Source organism: Schistocerca nitens, chromosome 5, assembly GCF_023898315.1.
Source record: "Schistocerca nitens isolate TAMUIC-IGC-003100 chromosome 5, iqSchNite1.1, whole genome shotgun sequence".
Lineage (NCBI taxonomy): Eukaryota > Metazoa > Arthropoda > Insecta > Orthoptera > Acrididae > Schistocerca > Schistocerca nitens.
In genome coordinates this window covers 858,354,062-858,371,375 of record NC_064618.1, presented here as the reverse complement: position 1 = coordinate 858,371,375, position 17,314 = coordinate 858,354,062, and positions in this window count along the sequence as shown.

The following is a 17,314-nucleotide window of genomic DNA, read 5'->3' as shown; positions in this document are numbered from 1 at the left end:
TTCCAGCCTACATTTTACATCCTCTCTACTTCGACCATCATCAGTTATTTTACTCCCTAAATAGCAAAACTCCTTTCCTACTTTAAGTGTCTCATTTCCTAATCTAATTCCCTCAGCATCACCCGACTTGACTACATTCCATTATCCTCGTTTTGCTTTTGTTGATGTTCATCTTATATCCTCCTTTCAAGACACTATCCATTCCGTTCAACTGCTCTTCCAAGTCCTTTGTTGTCTCTGGCAGAATTTCAATGTCATCGGCGAACCTCAAAGTTTTTATTTCTTCTCCATGGATTTTAATACCTACTCCGAATTTTTCTTTTGTTTCCTTCACTGCTTGCTCAATATACAGATTGAATAACATCGGGGAGAGGCTACAACCCTGTCTCACTCCCTTCCCAACCACCCTTCCCTTTCATGCCCCTCAACTATTATAACTGCCATTTGGTTTCTATACAAATTGTAAATAACCTTTCGCTCCCTGTATTTTACCCCTGCCACCTTCAGAATTTGAAAGAGAGAATTCCAGTCACAATTACAATATATAAACACACAGAAATGTCATATCTTCAGGTAACAAAATAAGGAAAAAATTTATAGTACAATAGATGGAAATAGGAGGATATGCATTTCCGGCGTTACACACCCCCATCAGCATTCGGCGCCGCAGGAACGCAGCAAGTATCGTTTCGCGCAGCGTGATGTTGTCTTTTACAGAGTTCTTAGCGGCAGCAGACGGTGGGAGCGAGGCGAGATAGTCCATCGACTTGGCGCTTGCATGTATCTTGTTTCAGGTCCGGATGGTTTGCAGCGCCGCCATCGAAATCAACTTCGCCTGTGTCAGTACACGATGATCTTGCAGCCTCTCTCCCCCTAGATTCACGAGTCCAGAGGACAGCGCGGCCGCAGCAGCCGCCAGACGGTATCACCACGACACCGCGGGACGACCCCGTGGAGACGGAGCCTTCACCTCCTTCGCCTCCTCTCGTCCAGCCCATGGAGCTGGACCCGCCCACACCGCAGCAGTCGCCGCCTTCGTCTGGTTCGTGGCAGCAAGAGCTGGACGCGTACGCTTCTGGTGGTTTCCCGGGGGACGTTCCCGCCAGATCACAGGCCGGACGGCGGGGTACGGCCGGAAGCTGGACGCCCCCTGCAGCCACAGCTTCCGGTCCACCAGAGCGCCCACGCTCTCGCATCCCCTGCCGTGGTCGCACTTCATACATGACGACGGTCTGTCGCTTCGGGTGGACGAGTGTTCTGGCGTTAACTACAAGCGCCGGAACGATGTGGAACGTAAGAGCAGAGAAGGCGGTGAGGAAACGTCGTTCAATGGTGAGCGGAATTGGACCGCGCCGCGCCAAGAGCGACACCTATAAGAAGCGAATATAAACGCCACTCCTGATAGCCTCGGCAGCTCAGATCGGCACGGATCGCCGACGTCAGTTATCAGTGACGTGTGTCAACTTGCCTGAACATATCGAGGACTCTGGTACGTGGCCCCTTTAATACGACCTTGCACAATCCATACAACAACTATTAGCAGGACAGGAAACGGGATGGCGAATCATGGTTGGTAGTCGTACTTGGATTAAAAAAAAAAAGTGTGAAATCTTATGGGACGTAACTGCTAAGGTCATCAGTCCCTAAGCTTACACACTACTTAACCTAAATTATCCTGAGGACAAACACACACACCCATGCCCGAGGGAGGACTCGAACCTCCGCCAGGATCAGCCGCACAGTCCATGACTGCAGCGCCTCAGACCGCTCGACTATTGGATTTACACATACTTAATTTACAGCGTGTTCCAAAAATGACCGGTATATTTGAAACGGCAATAAAAACTAAACGAGCAGCGATAGAAATACACAGTTTGTTGCAATATGCTTGGGACAACAGTACATTTTCAGGCAGACAAACTTTCGAAATTACAGTAGTTACAATTTTCAACAACAGATGGCGCTGCGGTCTGGGAAACTCTATAGTACGATATTTTCCACATAGCCACCATGCGTAGCAATAATATGGCGTAGTCTCTGAATGAAATTACCCGAAACCTTTGACAACGTGTCTGGCGGAATGGCTTCACATGCAGATGAGATGTACTGCTTCAGCTGTTCAATTGTTTCTGGATTCTGGCGGTACACGTGGTCTTTCAAGTCTCCCCACAGAAGGAAGTCACAGGGGTTCATGTCTGGCGAATGGGGAGGCCAATCCACGCCGCCTCCTGTATGTTTCGGATAGCCCAAAGCAATCACACGATCATAGAAATATTCATTCAGGAAATTAAAGACGTCGGCTGTGCGATGTGGCCGGGCACCATCTTGCATAAACCACGAGGTGTTCGCAGTGTCGTCTAAGGTAGTTTGTACCGCCACAAATTCACGAAGAATGTCCAGATAGCGTGATGCAGTAATCGTTTCGGATCTGAAAAATGGGCCAATGATTCCTTTGGAAGAAATGGCGGCCCAGACCAGTACTTTTTGAGGATGCAGGGACGATGGGACTGCAACGTGGGGCTTTTTGGTTCCCCATATGCGCCAGTTCTGTTTATTGACGAAGCCGTCTAGGTAAAAATAAGCTTCGTCAGTAAACCAAATGCTGCCCACATGCATATCGCCGTCATCAATCCTGTGCACTATATCGTTAGCGAATGTCTCTCGTGCAGCAATGGTAGCGGCACTGAGGGGTTGCCGCGTTTGAATTTTGTATGGATAGAGGTGTAAACTCTGGCGCATGAGACGATACGTGGACGTTGGCGTCATTTGGACCGCAGCTGCAACACGGCGAACGGAAACCCGAGGCCGCTGTTGGATCACCTGCTGCACTAGCTGCGCGTTGCCCTCTGTGGTTGCCGTACGCGGTCGCCCTACCTTTCCAGCACGTTCATCCGTCACGTTCCCAGTCCGTTGAAATTTTTCAAACAGATCCTTTATTGTATCGCTTTTCGGTCCTTTGGTTACATTAAAGCTCCGTTGAAAACTTCGTCTTGTTGCAACAACACTGTGTTCTAGGCGGTGGAATTCCAACACCAGAAAAATCCTCTGTTCTAAGGAATAAACCATGTTGTCTACAGCACACTTGCACGTTGTGAACAGCACACGGTTACAGCAGAAAGACGACGTACAGAATGGCGCACCCACAGACTGCGTTGTCTTCTATATCTTTCACATCACTTGCAGCGCCATCTGTTGTTGAAAATTGTAACTACTGTAATTTCGAAAGTTTGTCCGCCTGAAAATGTACTGTTGTCCCAAGCATATTGCAACAAACGGTGTATTTCTATCGCTGCTCGTTTAGTTTTTATTGCCGTTTCAAATATACCGGTCATTTTTGAAACACCCTGTATTAACACTAGGTTACTGCAGATAATTCCCCACAATATTCACTACAAGCAGCAGTTACGTAGTATAAGTTCTTACTGAAACAAAACAAGAATAACCATAAAACGCATGTAAAAACAGTTCAGAAGCAACTGGCAAACACAGTATTGCCGTGCCTTCGACACACACTTAAACGCTTACAACTAACAGTACAGTTCCTATCAGAGTGGGCCATCCACTTAATTGCATTTGAAAACTACACGGCCCAAACAACACTTAAATCTCACGTCGTTAACCACGATTCACTAGAAAACAGATATGTAACAGGAGCAAGAAAGATTGCCATGAAGAAAACCCAGATTACACTTAGTTGCAGGTCTATTTGTTTAAACATCAGAAAATCACAAATTTCAAAACGCGTTTTACACGCCTTGGCGGAAGGAAAAGATACACTAATCCTTTGTATGGGGTCTTCGCCCAAAGCAATCCAGCCGTGGCAGGGTTACGTAAACACAGCAGGACCTAGGCTGCGGGCTACAGCTCACTCCCCGCCAAGGCGTTGGCACTTACAGCAGCTTTTGACAAACAGAGGACAACTGCAACTCTCTAAATGTTCAAATGTGTGTGAAATCTTATGGGACTTAACTGCTAACGTCATCAGTCCCTAAGCTTACACACTACTTAACCTAAATTATCCTAAGGACAAACACACACACCCATGCCCGAGGGCGGACTCGAACCTCCACCGGGACCAGCCGCACAGTTCATGACTGCAGCGCCTCAGACCGCTCGGCTAATTCCGCAGCGGCTCGTAACTCTCTGAAACACATACAAAATACAGGGCAGAATCCTTGCATCAGACAGACGTGCATCAGTCTACAAAATGTTCCGTCCACAGCAACCACTGCCCTTTAAATTGAAACCACTTAACGACGGTTCCTTCCCCCATGAACCATGGACCTTGCCGTTGGTGGGGAGGCTTGCGTGCCTCAGCGATACAGATGGCCGTACCGTAGGTGCAACCACAACGGAGGGGTATCTGTTGAGAGGCCAGACAAACATGTGGTTCCTGAAGAGGGGCAGCAGCCTTTTTAGTAGTTGCAGGAGCAACAGTCTGGATGATTGACTGATCTGGCCTTGTAACATTAACCAAAACGGCCTTGCTGTGCTGGTACTGCGAACGGCTGAAAGCAAGGGGAAACTACAGCCGTAATTTTTCCCGAGGGCATGCAGCTTTACTGTATGGTTAAATGATGATGGCGTCCTCTTGGGTAAAATATTCCGGAGGTAAAATAGTCCCCCATTCGGATCTACTACTCAAGAGGACGTCGTTATCAGGAGAAAGAAAACTGGCATTCTACGGATCGGAGCGTGGAATGTCAGATCCCTTAATCGGGCAGGTAGGTTAGAAAATTTTAAAAGGGAAATGGATAGGTTAAAGTTAGATATAGTGGGAATTAGTGAAGTTCGGTGGCAGGAGGAACAAGACTTTTGGTCAGTTGATTACAGGGTTATAAATACAAAATCAAATAGGGGTAATGCAGGAGTAGGTTTAATAATGAATAAAAAAAATAGGAGTGCGGGTTAGCTATTACAAACAGCATAGTGAACGCATTATTGTGGCCAAGATAGACACAAATCCCATGCCTACTACAGTAGTACAAGTTTATATGCCAACTAGCTCTGCAGATGATGAAGAAATTGATGAAATGTATGACGAGATAAAAGAAATTATTCAGGTAGTGAAGGGAGACGAAAATTTAATAGTCATGGGTGACTGGAATTCGTCAGTAGGAAAAGGGAGAGAAGGAAACATAGTAGGTGAATATGGATTGGGGGGAAGAAATGAAAGAGGAAGCCGCCTTGTAGAATTTTGCACAGAGCATAACATAATCATAGCTAACACTTGGTTCAAGAATCATAAAAGAAGGTTGTATACCTGGAAGAATCCTGGAGATACTAAAAGGTATCAGATTATATAATGGTAAGACAGAGATTTAGGAACCAGGTTTTAAATTGTAAGACATTTCCAGGGGCAGATGTGGATTCTGACCACAATCTATTGGTTATGAACTGCAGATTGAAACTGAAGAAACTGCAAAAAGGTGGGGATTTAAGGAGATGGGACCTGGATAAACTGAAAGAACCAGAGGTTGTACAGAGTTTCAGGGAGAGCATAAGGGAACAATTGACAGGAATGGGGGAAAGAAATACAGTAGAAGAAGAATGGGTAGCTCTGAGGGATGAAGTAGTGAAGGCAGCAGAGGATCAAGTAGGTAAAAAGACGAGGGCTAATAGAAATCCTTGGGTAACAGAAGAAATATTGAATTTAATTGATGAAAGGAGAAAATATAAAAATGCAGTAAATGAAGCAGGCAAAAAGGAATACAAACGTCTCAAAAATGAGATCGACGGGAAGTGCAAAATGGCTAAGCAGGGATGGCTAGAGGACAAATGTAAGGATGTAGAGGCATGTTTCACTAGGGGTAAGATAGATACTGCCTACAGGAAAATTAAAGAGACCTTTGGAGAGAAGAGAACCACTTGTATGAATATCAAGAGCTCAGATGGCAACCCAGTTCTAAGCAAAGAAGGGAAGGCAGAAAGGTGGAAGGAGTATATAGAGGGTTTATACAAGGGCGATGTACTTGAGGACAATATTATGGAAATGGAAGAGGATGTAGACGAAGACGAAATGGGAGATAAGATACTGCGTGAAGAGTTTGACAGAGCACTGAAAGACCTGAGTCGAAACAAGGCCCCGGGAGTAGACAAAATTCCATTGGAACTACTGATGGCCTTGGGAGAGCCAGTCATGAGAAAACTCTACCATCTGGTGAGCAAGATGTATGAGACAGGCGAAATACCCTCAGACTTCAAGAAGAATATAATAATTCCAATCCCAAAGAAAGCAGGTGTTGACAGATGTGAAAATTACCGAACTATCAGTTTAATAAGTCACAGCTGCAAAATACTAACGCGAATTCTTTACAGACGAATGGAAAAACTGGTAGAAGCGGACCTCGGGGAAGATCAGTTTGGATTCCGTAGAAATGTTGGAACACGTGAGGCAATACTAACCTTACGACTTATCTTAGAAGAAAGATTAAGAAAAGGCAAACTTACGTTTCTAGCATTTGTAGACTTAGAGAAAGCTTTTGACAACGTTAATTGGAATACTCTCTTTCAAATTCTGAAGGTGGCAGGGGTAAAATACAAGGAGCGAAAGGCTATTTACAATTTGTACAGAAACCAGATGGCAGTTATAAGAGTCGAGGGGCATGAAAGGGAAGCAGTGGTTGGGAAGGGAGTGAGACAGGGTTGTAGCCTCTCCCCGATGTTATTCAATCTGTATATTGAGCAAGCAGTAAAGGAAACAAAAGAAAAATTCGGAGTAGGTATTAAAATTCATGGAGAAGAAGTAAAAACTTTGAGGTTCGCCGATGACATTGTAATTCTGTCAGAGACAGCAAAGGACTTGCAAGAGCAGTTGAACGGAATGGACAGTGTCTTGATAGGGGGATATAAGATGAACATCAACAAGAGCAAAACGAGGATAATGGAATGTAGTCAAATTAAATCGGGTGATGCTGAGGGGATTAGATTAGGAAATGAGACACTTAAAGTAGTAAAGGAGTTTTGCTATTTAGGGAGTAAAATAACTGATGATGGTCGAAGTAGAGAGCATATAAAATGTAGACTGGCAATGGCAAGGAAATCGTTACTGAAGAAGAGAAATTTATTAACATCTAGTATAGATTTAAGTGTCAGGAAGTCGTTTCTGAAAGTATTTGTATGGAGTGTAGCCATGTATGGAAGTGAAACATGGACGATAACCAGTTTGGACAAGAAGAGAATAGAAGCTTTCGAAATGTGGTGCTACAGAAGAATGCTGAAGATAAGATGGGTAGATCACGTAACTAATGAGGAGGTATTGAATAGGATTGGGGAGAAGAGAAGTTTGTGGCACAACTTGACTAGAAGAAGGGATCGGTTGGCAGGACATGTTTTGAGGCATCAAGGGATCACAAATTTAGCATTGGAGGGCAGCGTGGAGGGTAAAAATCGTAGAGGGAGACCAAGAGATGAATACACTAAGCAGATTCAGAAGGATGTAGGTTGCAGTAGGTACTGCGAGATGAAGAAGCTTGCACAGGATAGAGTAGCATGGAGAGCTGCATCAAACCAGTCTCAGGACTGAAGACCACAACAACAACAACAACAACAACGACGACGGTTCACCAATAATAATAGTATCAGTTTTCAGTCATAACTAAGTTATAACTAAGACTTCACTGAAGCCATCATTTAACCAGCTCACACGGAGCTCATCCACATACTTTTCAATTAACGGCTGTGTAAGTCCCACAATCACCTAGCGAGTGGAACGCCTCTCAACGCGTCGGTCAGCCACATACACTAAAGATCAACTTACTTCATGCTTGCACACAGCACAAGTTAGCGGCTCAGATAGCTTAACCACATTCCTTCAGGAACCTTTCCCTTGACAGAAATCACGAAACTTTAATCTCAGAGCTGCCCCAAAACACAGACTTGCCGACCAATACAAATGCGCGGTACATGACGCTGATAGGGCACACCCGGTCGCAGTCGACACTCCTTTTTCCGGAGACGTCCCACGTCCCTCTATGTTTTCCTTTAGAAAGCTAACGGCCGACTCTTGAGGCCCGCCAACCCGGAAGAAAGCCACGCGACGTGCAAAGATCTCATTTACCCTCCAAAATCGGCCGCAACGATATAACGAGCGCACCCCGTGCTGGCGCCAGTCCGCCGCGGCTCACACTCTAAATTATATTGCAAGTCACCCCTCGTTTGCAACTACTACTTGTAAATCTCCTGAGTTGAGTATTGTCAACTGCTTTCTAGAATCGAGAACGCTGCATCCCGTAGGCACACTATTAGCGACGAGTGGACAAGACCCCACAGAATATAAAAGTGATTTTCGAGTTTTCATTTCACATACAGTTTATAATAAACTCAAATTCTGTACTACGAATATTAGAGACCAAAAACAGGAGAGCAGCCTCATTTGTTTACACATCCAATTTCTTAAAATATTTCTCCCGCATCTAATGTATTGTGTATGTTGGTAACGCCACGTAGCGCTCTGTATGAAAATCACTGACTGTGCTGTGTGCAGTCTGTGGCTGGTTCGACTCATTGTTGGAATATTCGCTACTGTAGTGTTGGGCAGCTGGATGTTAACAGCGCGTAGCGTTGCGCAGTTGGAGGTGAGCCGCCAGCAGTTATGGATGTGGAGAGAGAGATGCCAAAGTTTTGAGAGGTTGCTACAAGCGGACGATCTGGAGGTGTGTCCGCCAGAAAAAGGAAATTTGTAAAGATGGATGTCATAAATCGATACATATATATATGATGACTTTTGAACATTATTAAGGTAAATACATTGTTTGTTATGTATCAAAATATTTCATTTGTTAACTATGTCTATCAGTAGTTAGTGTTTTCAGTAGTTAGAATCTTTTATTTAGCTGGCAGTATTGGCGCTCACTGCATTGCACTACTTCGAGTAACGAAGATTTTTGTGACGTAAGTGATTCATGAAAGGTATAGGTTATCGTTAATCAGGGCCATTCTTTTCTAGGGATTATTGAAAGTCAGATTGCGTTGCGCTAAAAAGTACAGTGTGTCAGTTTAGTGCTGATCAGAATAAGTGAAAGGGTACAGTACCGCCCGACATTGAAAACAGGTACAGCATACTTCATTATTCTTGTCAGAACAACACATTTTTTTGGTAAAAATAACCCAATTTCAATTAATACAGTGAAGCCGGATACCAGTGTGGGAAATAATTACAATTTATTTATTTAATTGATCACATGTGCACTCCCGCAAAATAAATCCCTACATCCAGTTTGGTGAGATCTGTGAAATGAATGAATGTATGGTCGTCTGCTAACCGAAGATAGTGAATGTGAATATATGATCATATTTGAGACGATCCTTTGGCCACCTTTGGTGGGACCAAAGAGATGAAATTTACCTGAGCTTTGAGCGCCTGAAATGTGGCTGATCAATACGGTAGTAAGGTGCTCCCCCATTTCGGCAGAGGTGCGAAAGAACCTGAAGAACAGCCATGTTTCAGCACTCTGCCGCTGGATCTTGTGCTGTTAAGACCTGTTTTAGTTGTGCTCCGTGATGACGAAAGAGTGGAGACATGGTATGCATGTGTAATATTTAAGAGTAGTTTGAAATAATAATTTCTCTATCTCAGGAACTTTTGTGGGGAGAATTAAATATCAGGCAGGTAATATTAATGATATCGTAGTATTCTTCGGAAGTGACCAACGGTCATAATGAAACCACGTGTAGCAATAAGTTGAAATACTTCCGTGTGCTTAAGTTAAGCTGAATTACTAGCATGTGTACTATAAGTTGAAATATTTAAGAAATAGCGTGGGCAGGACTTGAAATTAGAGGCGAGTACTACCAGATGGTGAGTACTGTGTGAGTCTCAATCTGTGTATGAGACAAAGGATAAAGAGAAGTACTCGTCCATGGTATCAGTTGAGGACTCGTGTGTGTGATGAATATGTTCTTAATATTACTTTGCGAGATATGTTTCCGTGTGACGCTTGATTCAGATTATAATACTCTGAGAGAGAAGCAAGGTGAGTCAGCCGTCTATCCAGCAACGCCACTTGGCTTGCATTGCACAGGAAGACGTGCATATATCTCCAGAGTTCATAGTAGGAAAGTAGAATTACGAAGTGGGGCAGTGTCATGTGAAACTGGGATAAATATTAATTGAAGTGGGAAAGCTGAAAGTGATAATGTTGTGACTATCCCTTGTGTTGTATTTCATGTTGTAGTGTGATGTATGTCATGTAATTTAAGTATGTGTGGTTTGCATGGGAGAGTAGCAAGGTAGTTTCAGAGGTAATGGGTTATGCGTGTTCCTTTTGTACTGCTCGGTCTGGAGGAAAGTTTCGTAATGATGATTGTGAGACTCGAAGTGTGAGAAATAATAAAAGATCTACCATCCTATCCAGAAAGGGCACTGCAGCGTTAAATAATTACGAGACCATAAGACAGAGAATCATCAATGTAAAGCCATGCCCACTGGGTGGAATTTCTCATGTGTTATTGTTGTAGGTTATAGAATTTGTGTGTTTAGGTTATAGAATTCATCGGAATAAATAAGATAGTGAAAGGAAAAAGATTGGTGGCCTTTTCCTTAAATTGTATGTTGTCATGATATCCAGAATTTATAATGTGTGCGCCACTCATATTCAGTGCGATGGCCACGTGTTGATAAAAGCCGTTAAATAAAAAAAAAGGAAAATGTAGTATTGCCAGTGCGTAGTGTACAGTCAGAGTTCTACAAATTACTGATAGTCACATGTGCGTTTCCGTTGCGTATTATTCATACAGGGGGATAATTTGTAACTTAATTGTGAGTACGAGAGTTCATGTTACTCGATAAATAAGAATGAATCCACTCGCTTGGCAGACCACTCATCTTGCAGGCCTGACTGCTTGATGCCACAGTATGAGCAAGGCATGTGGGTGCCTCTCATAAGGAAAGACAGAAATGTCTGAGTACGTTCAGTTTTGCTCAGCTGTTTGAAAATCAAATAACGTAAGAGGTTTTCCAGCACTGTCATTTCATAATTTTTCCAAGAGGACGTTACAATTGGACCAATACCTTATGTTACGAGGGACGATAATTTTCACATTGTCCCCCTGGCCATTCTCCTCGAAGTGCGTTGTTATATCTAGCTTTAATATGACTATCACGTGGAGGGACGTATTCTTCGAAATGGGCTTCATTTATGATGTTCATGACTCCGCTTTCAATGCTCATTTTCTTTCCTTCTATAATACTCTGAACGAAATTCAGCAGAGACAATGAAACGTTTCGTCTTCGTCTTCCTCTGGTTGTTAGTCGCATAAATCCCTTAGCTGTATACTAGCATCATCTTTTTTCTGCCTGTTTCTTACTTTTTCGCAATACAGGTGCATGATATGTACTCCTGTTTTCTCGTCTTTGTGCGCCTTTGATTTCTTCTTGTACTTTTATGCTGGCACTGTGCTTCAGAAACAAAACATAATTCAAACAAATATATTCATTCTTCCTTATGGGCGGACCTCATCGTGACTTTATAGATTTTTTTTTCCTGCGGTGTAGTTGACGACTAAAAGAGCCCCTGAGGTTTTCCCCCTCTTCTGCAGCAAATAATGAATACATCAGTCGTTAAGACAGAGGAGGACTGTTTGCAGCGAGATACGTATCTGCGGAGTGTTTTGTTAAACATGACCCCTCAGGTTGCAAAGCAGTTATGTTCACTAAAATGAAGTACAATCAAATAAAATGTTTGTGAAACACCCAGCTCATTGTCATCTCCCAAAGTCGATTATTTTTTTCTGAAAATTTACAGTATGCGTTCCAAACACCGCTTTCTTTTTTTCTGCTTGCGGTTTGCATACTACTTCAGTGAAGTATCAAATTGCTCGTCTCATCTGATTCTTGCAAATAAAAGATTCGATGTCAGAACCATCCACAGCACGAATGTGGAATTCGAAGAAAACTACACATGGCTGAGCCGCGGGTAGTGTAATGTAATAAAATAAAAACAGTTGTGACTCTCTTCTTTACTATCAGTGTAATGTAATAGAATGAATATGAGCCGTGACTTATATAAAAAAGGAACACACATTAATGCAATGGCTCAGCATAAAATAGAAATAAGTAATGTAGGAATGTTATTAACAGTGTAGTATGTTGTTGAATTTAGCCTGACGCGTATAAGCACTCAGTAAACTAGCTCAATTGTCAGGAGGCCACGAAATTGTAAATACTCATTTGTTTAACTATTAAAACACCACATATATTCCTCAATATATGCCTAGTCGACGCCAAGTTAAAAGTCGTGTGCTTAGAGCACCAGAGAATATTTCACCAGTCCGTTCACTGTACAGCAATAAATTCCGTAACTCAAAATCGTGGTTTGGTCTTGATTCCCAATATACGATAACAAGCGTAGCTTTTGCAAATAAAATCTTATACTAGAACTAGAATCGTGTGAGCAGGCCTTCCTGCCTGGGATGTTATCTTGCAACTTTGAGAAAATCTGAAAGTGAATTTTATTAAATTATTTGCAGCGACCACCAGGCTCGTAGAGTCTGAAAGAAAGGTTTACTTTTCTAACCGGCGGCACGTCTCTAAGATGAGCTAAAAGAAAGTTTTTAATTATTTTTTAAGATGGCGCCTAACAATGAAGAATTTCTGTTAAGGCCCATGTATACTCTAGAGAAGCAAGGTTTAGGATTACAAATGATTTCAACACGGACACAATTTTTAAGTCACAAACAACTCTATTTTCAGTTTTGTTAATAACGTACATTGGTTGATACAACGAGATGCACCTTCGTTAAACACTCCTTACGGTTCGCGTCCACATCATAAGCCAAGAAGAAGAACAGTAATGACAAAAGAGGTCAGAGTTCAAACACAGAATCTGAATTCCATGGAATAGGCATACAGTGTAGCATAATACAGGGTGATTAAAAAATAATACTACAACTTTAAAAATGTGTATTTAATGAAAGAAACATAATAAAACCTTCTGTTATACATCATTACAAAGAGTATTTAAAAAGGTTTCTTTTCACTCAAAAACACGTTCAGAGATGTTCAATATGGCCCCCTCCAGACACTCGAGCAACATCAACCCGATACTCCAACTCGTTTCACACTCTCTGTAGCATATCAGGCGTAACAGTTTGGATAGCTGCTGTTATTTCTCGTTTCAAATCATCAATGGTGGCTGGGAGAGGTGGCCGAAACACCATATCCTTAACATACCCTCATAAGAAAAAATCGCAGGGGGTAAGATCAGGGCTTCTTGGAGGCCAGTGATGAAGTGCTCTGTCACGGGCGGCCGATCCATCGCCTCGGGTAGTTGACGTTCAGGTAGTTACGGACAGATAAGTGCCAATGTGATGGCGCTCCATCCTGCTTCTTGTTCGAGCTGAGGGAACAGACAATTCTCTAACATCTCCAGATACTGTAGTCCAGTTACAGTAGCACCTTCGAAGAAAAAGGGACCAAAAACTTTATTGGCTGAAATGGCACAGAAAACGTTCACCTTAGGCGAGTCACGTTCATACTGAGTTGTTTCCCGCGGATTCTCAGTGCCCCATATACAGACATTGTGACGGTTTACTTTCCCGTTAGTGTGGAAAGTTGCTTCATCACTAAACACAATCTTTGAAACGAAAGATTCGTCTGTTTCCATTTGAGCAAGGATAAAATCACAGAAATCGATTCTTTTAACCTTATCAGCTGCAGACAGTGCTTGAACCAATTTCAGACGATAAGGTTTCATAACTAACCTTTTTCGTAGGACTCTCCATACAGTTGATTGTGGAATTTGCAGCTCTCTGCTAGCTCTGCGAGTCGATTTTCCTGGGCTGCGAACAAATGCTTGCTGGATGCGTGCTACATTTTCATCACTCGTTCTCGGCCGTCCAGAACTTTTCCCTTTGCACAAACACCCGTTCTCTGTAAACTGTTTATACCAACGTTTAATACACCACCTATCAGGAGGTTTAACACCATACGTCGTTCGAAATTCACGCTGAACAACTGTCGTCGATTCACTTCTGCCGCACTCAATAACACAAAAAGCTTTCTGTTGAGCGGTCGCCATCTTAGCATCAACTGACGCTGACGCCTAGTCAACAGCGCCTCAAGCGAACAAATGTACAACTAAATGAAACTTTATAGCTCCCTTAATTCGCCGACAGATAGTGCTTAGCTCTGCCTTTTGTCGCTGCAGAGTTTTAAATTCCTAAAGTTGTGGTATTATTTTTGAATCACCCTGTTTATTGTTCCTCGGTAAAACTCGCAAGTTACTCATACAATACTTATCGTAAAAACATGTAATCTATACATTTCACATTCATGTCCACCCAGGAGAAACAGTACAGTAGCAGCTGACGGCTCCACTGGTACTCTGGTGCCATAGGCCACTGTGCGCCAGACTGGCTGTGCTGACAGGCCGGCAGACCTGCAGGTAAGCGCCCTGTGGCGGCAGCTCTCGGTCCTCCCACCAGAGCTGCCACACTCAGGTAGTTGCCGGGGGTGAGAGGCTCCATTTAGTCACCTGCGTTGCGTCTGGCGTGTGTGCCGTCAGACCTACCGCGGCTTCCCAGTATGGTATGGCCCTAAAGGTGCAGCCATGCAGCGTTCTCTATATTCGCCTTTCATTCAAGGATACACGAAGCCACCACTGTCTGCCACTCACCCTCGAGTGACGAGAAACCGATCAGATGTTTTGCATCGGGAGACGCAGTGGTAAAGGGGTTTCCACCGTAAGTGTTGTAGCTTTCATGACAGGTGCCCTAAAAACGCAGCAGTATAGCGCGACAACCTGAGGCCTGTTACTGGTTTCTGCCGTGATCTCATACCATTTACAGACAGCGGGAAATTCTTCTTGTCTTCATACAAAGCAAGCACAGTATCCATTAGTTTTCTATTGTGCAAAACTTCGAAATTATGACACTTTCTGCCGTGATCTCATACCATTTACAGACAGCGGGAAATTCTTCTTGTGTTCATACAAAGCAAGCACAGTGTCCATTAGTTTTCTATTGTGCAAAACTTCGAAATTATGACACTTTCGTAACACTGAAGAATCCACTAACGAAGACACTTGTAGAGTAACTGAAAAACTGTTAACAGACACGAACTACAAGAGATAAAACTAAAAGACTGTTGCGATGCAGACGGCGTAAAGGTACGCTATTGCACTCGTGATCTATACAGGAAAAATCAGGAAAATAAAAGGGAGCCCCGACTGTTTTTAGGCAGTAGTAATGACGATACAATAACCAGTTTGACAGAAGAAACCAAAGGCACAATCTGATGTGCGAGTACTAGTCAGGCGAGAGTGCCACCTATCCTGTGGCAACAATACACCACCAAGTCGAAGTCGAACCGTAGATGCAGGCTTTCAACTAGCAACCAGTTATATCGTACAACGATCCTGACCCACATTTTAGCAACCACATAACCTAGCATCGACCACCGATTGCACAAACCTCTGTTCCCGTGGCCATTCCTTTACGAAGTGAGCGAGACTGGAACACAGTGAACGTTCGCTCGTTCGTATCCATCCGAAGTCGAAAAAATGGTTCAAATGGCTCTGAGCACTATGGGACTTAACATCTGAGGTCATCAGTGCCCTAGAACTTAGAACTACTTAAAGCTAACTAACCTAAGGACATCACATACATCCATGCCCGAGGCAGAATTCGAACATGCGACCGTAGCGGTCGCGCGGTTCCGGACGCCTAGAACCGCATCTGAAGTCGTTCCGGCCAGTGTTCTGCATAGTTGAAACTTCGAAAACAATAGCCAGACAATGATTCGTGCAGGCGATGCAAGATATCTTTGTTTTTGTACTGAACAAGAGTAAACAAACATTACTGCAAGGTGATGAATGACGCAACCAGCCACAAATACTTTCTCTGTGTTTTATTTTACTGCCATAACCGGTTTCGGGCTACCATCTCCATCTTCAGATGGCTAATATTAGATGTTTAGGTTAACAGCACGTCGTCAGCTCCACACGGCACAAGAATATTGCAGTATTTAGTGCCATCTTATCCGTTGTTTCATTAAAAAAAATACGCTTAAGTGCTTGAATATATGATGCAAAATAGGCCACTATCTACTGGAACATATGTAAGAGAACACCACTATTTTGCATATAAAGCAATCACTTTAGCGTATTTTTGTTAATGATACAACGGATAAAGTGGCACTAATTACTCCAATAAAAAAATGGTTCAAATGGCTCTGAGCACTATGGGACTCAACTGCTGAGGTCATAAGTCCCCTAGAACTTAGAACTACTTAAACCTAACTAACCTAAGGACAACACACACACATCCATGCCCGAGGCAGGATTCGAACCTGCAACCGTAGCGGTCGCGCGGTTCCATACTGTAGCGCCAGAACCGCTCGGCCACCAGCGGCCGGCAATTACTCCAATATTCTGATGCAGTGTGGAGTAAACGACACGCTGTTAACGAAAACATCTATGTAAGGAACAACATTACCCATCTGAAGATGGGCATGGTAGCCCGAAAGCGGTTAGGGCAGTAAAAAAAAACATTAAGAAAATATATGTGGCTGGTTGCTTCATTCACCAACCACCATTAACGGTCGCGGAGTTCACAAGATCCAACATGGACAAAAAAACATTACTGAAAGTTTTTGTTTCTTACTTAGAAAGTTAAGATGTAATCACATACAAAATGGAACCACGGGCTTGCGATTCGGGTTAGCCAACGAGCACAAGATAGATGTGTCCAGCGGAGTTGCGAATTTGCTGATGGGGACTCGCTTCTTCATAAAATGACCAATGAAATATGGGTGGCTCTCACACTTTTATGTGCGATGGCTGTTGTCCTGGCCTAATTATATCTCTCATTATGTTATATGAATTTGCTTACTGTTCTGTCAGAATTAAATCTGTCATTCTGTTATATGAACTGGATCATTACTGTAGCTGAATTGTGTCATTCTGTTATATGAACTTAGTTATTGGACTTAAGCCCATCGCCCTGTTGTATGAATCGTAGCGTGGAAAAGGAGGGGGAGAGGGCGAACGGTATACAGAGTAAGAGCTTATATTAGAACTCGTCGGTCGTTCCTGAGAAGAGGGGAGCATAGGTGAGCTTCTGCTACCACAGAAGGGGGAGAGCTGAGGGTGCAGTAAACACGGCACGTGCCTCGCACGTGTGTGGAGGAGGTGGCGTTGTGTACGCGACGCGATGACGCTTTCCAGAAACTGCGTGCCCTGGCGTCGTGTGGCGCGGGTGGCGGCAGAAGGCCAGCTGCCTCGGGGAACGCAGCGTCTCATGCGACAGGACAGATTGGGTGAAAACTTAGAATGACTAACAAAGCGAGTCAGGTCTGACCTGTACGTCGTCTTGA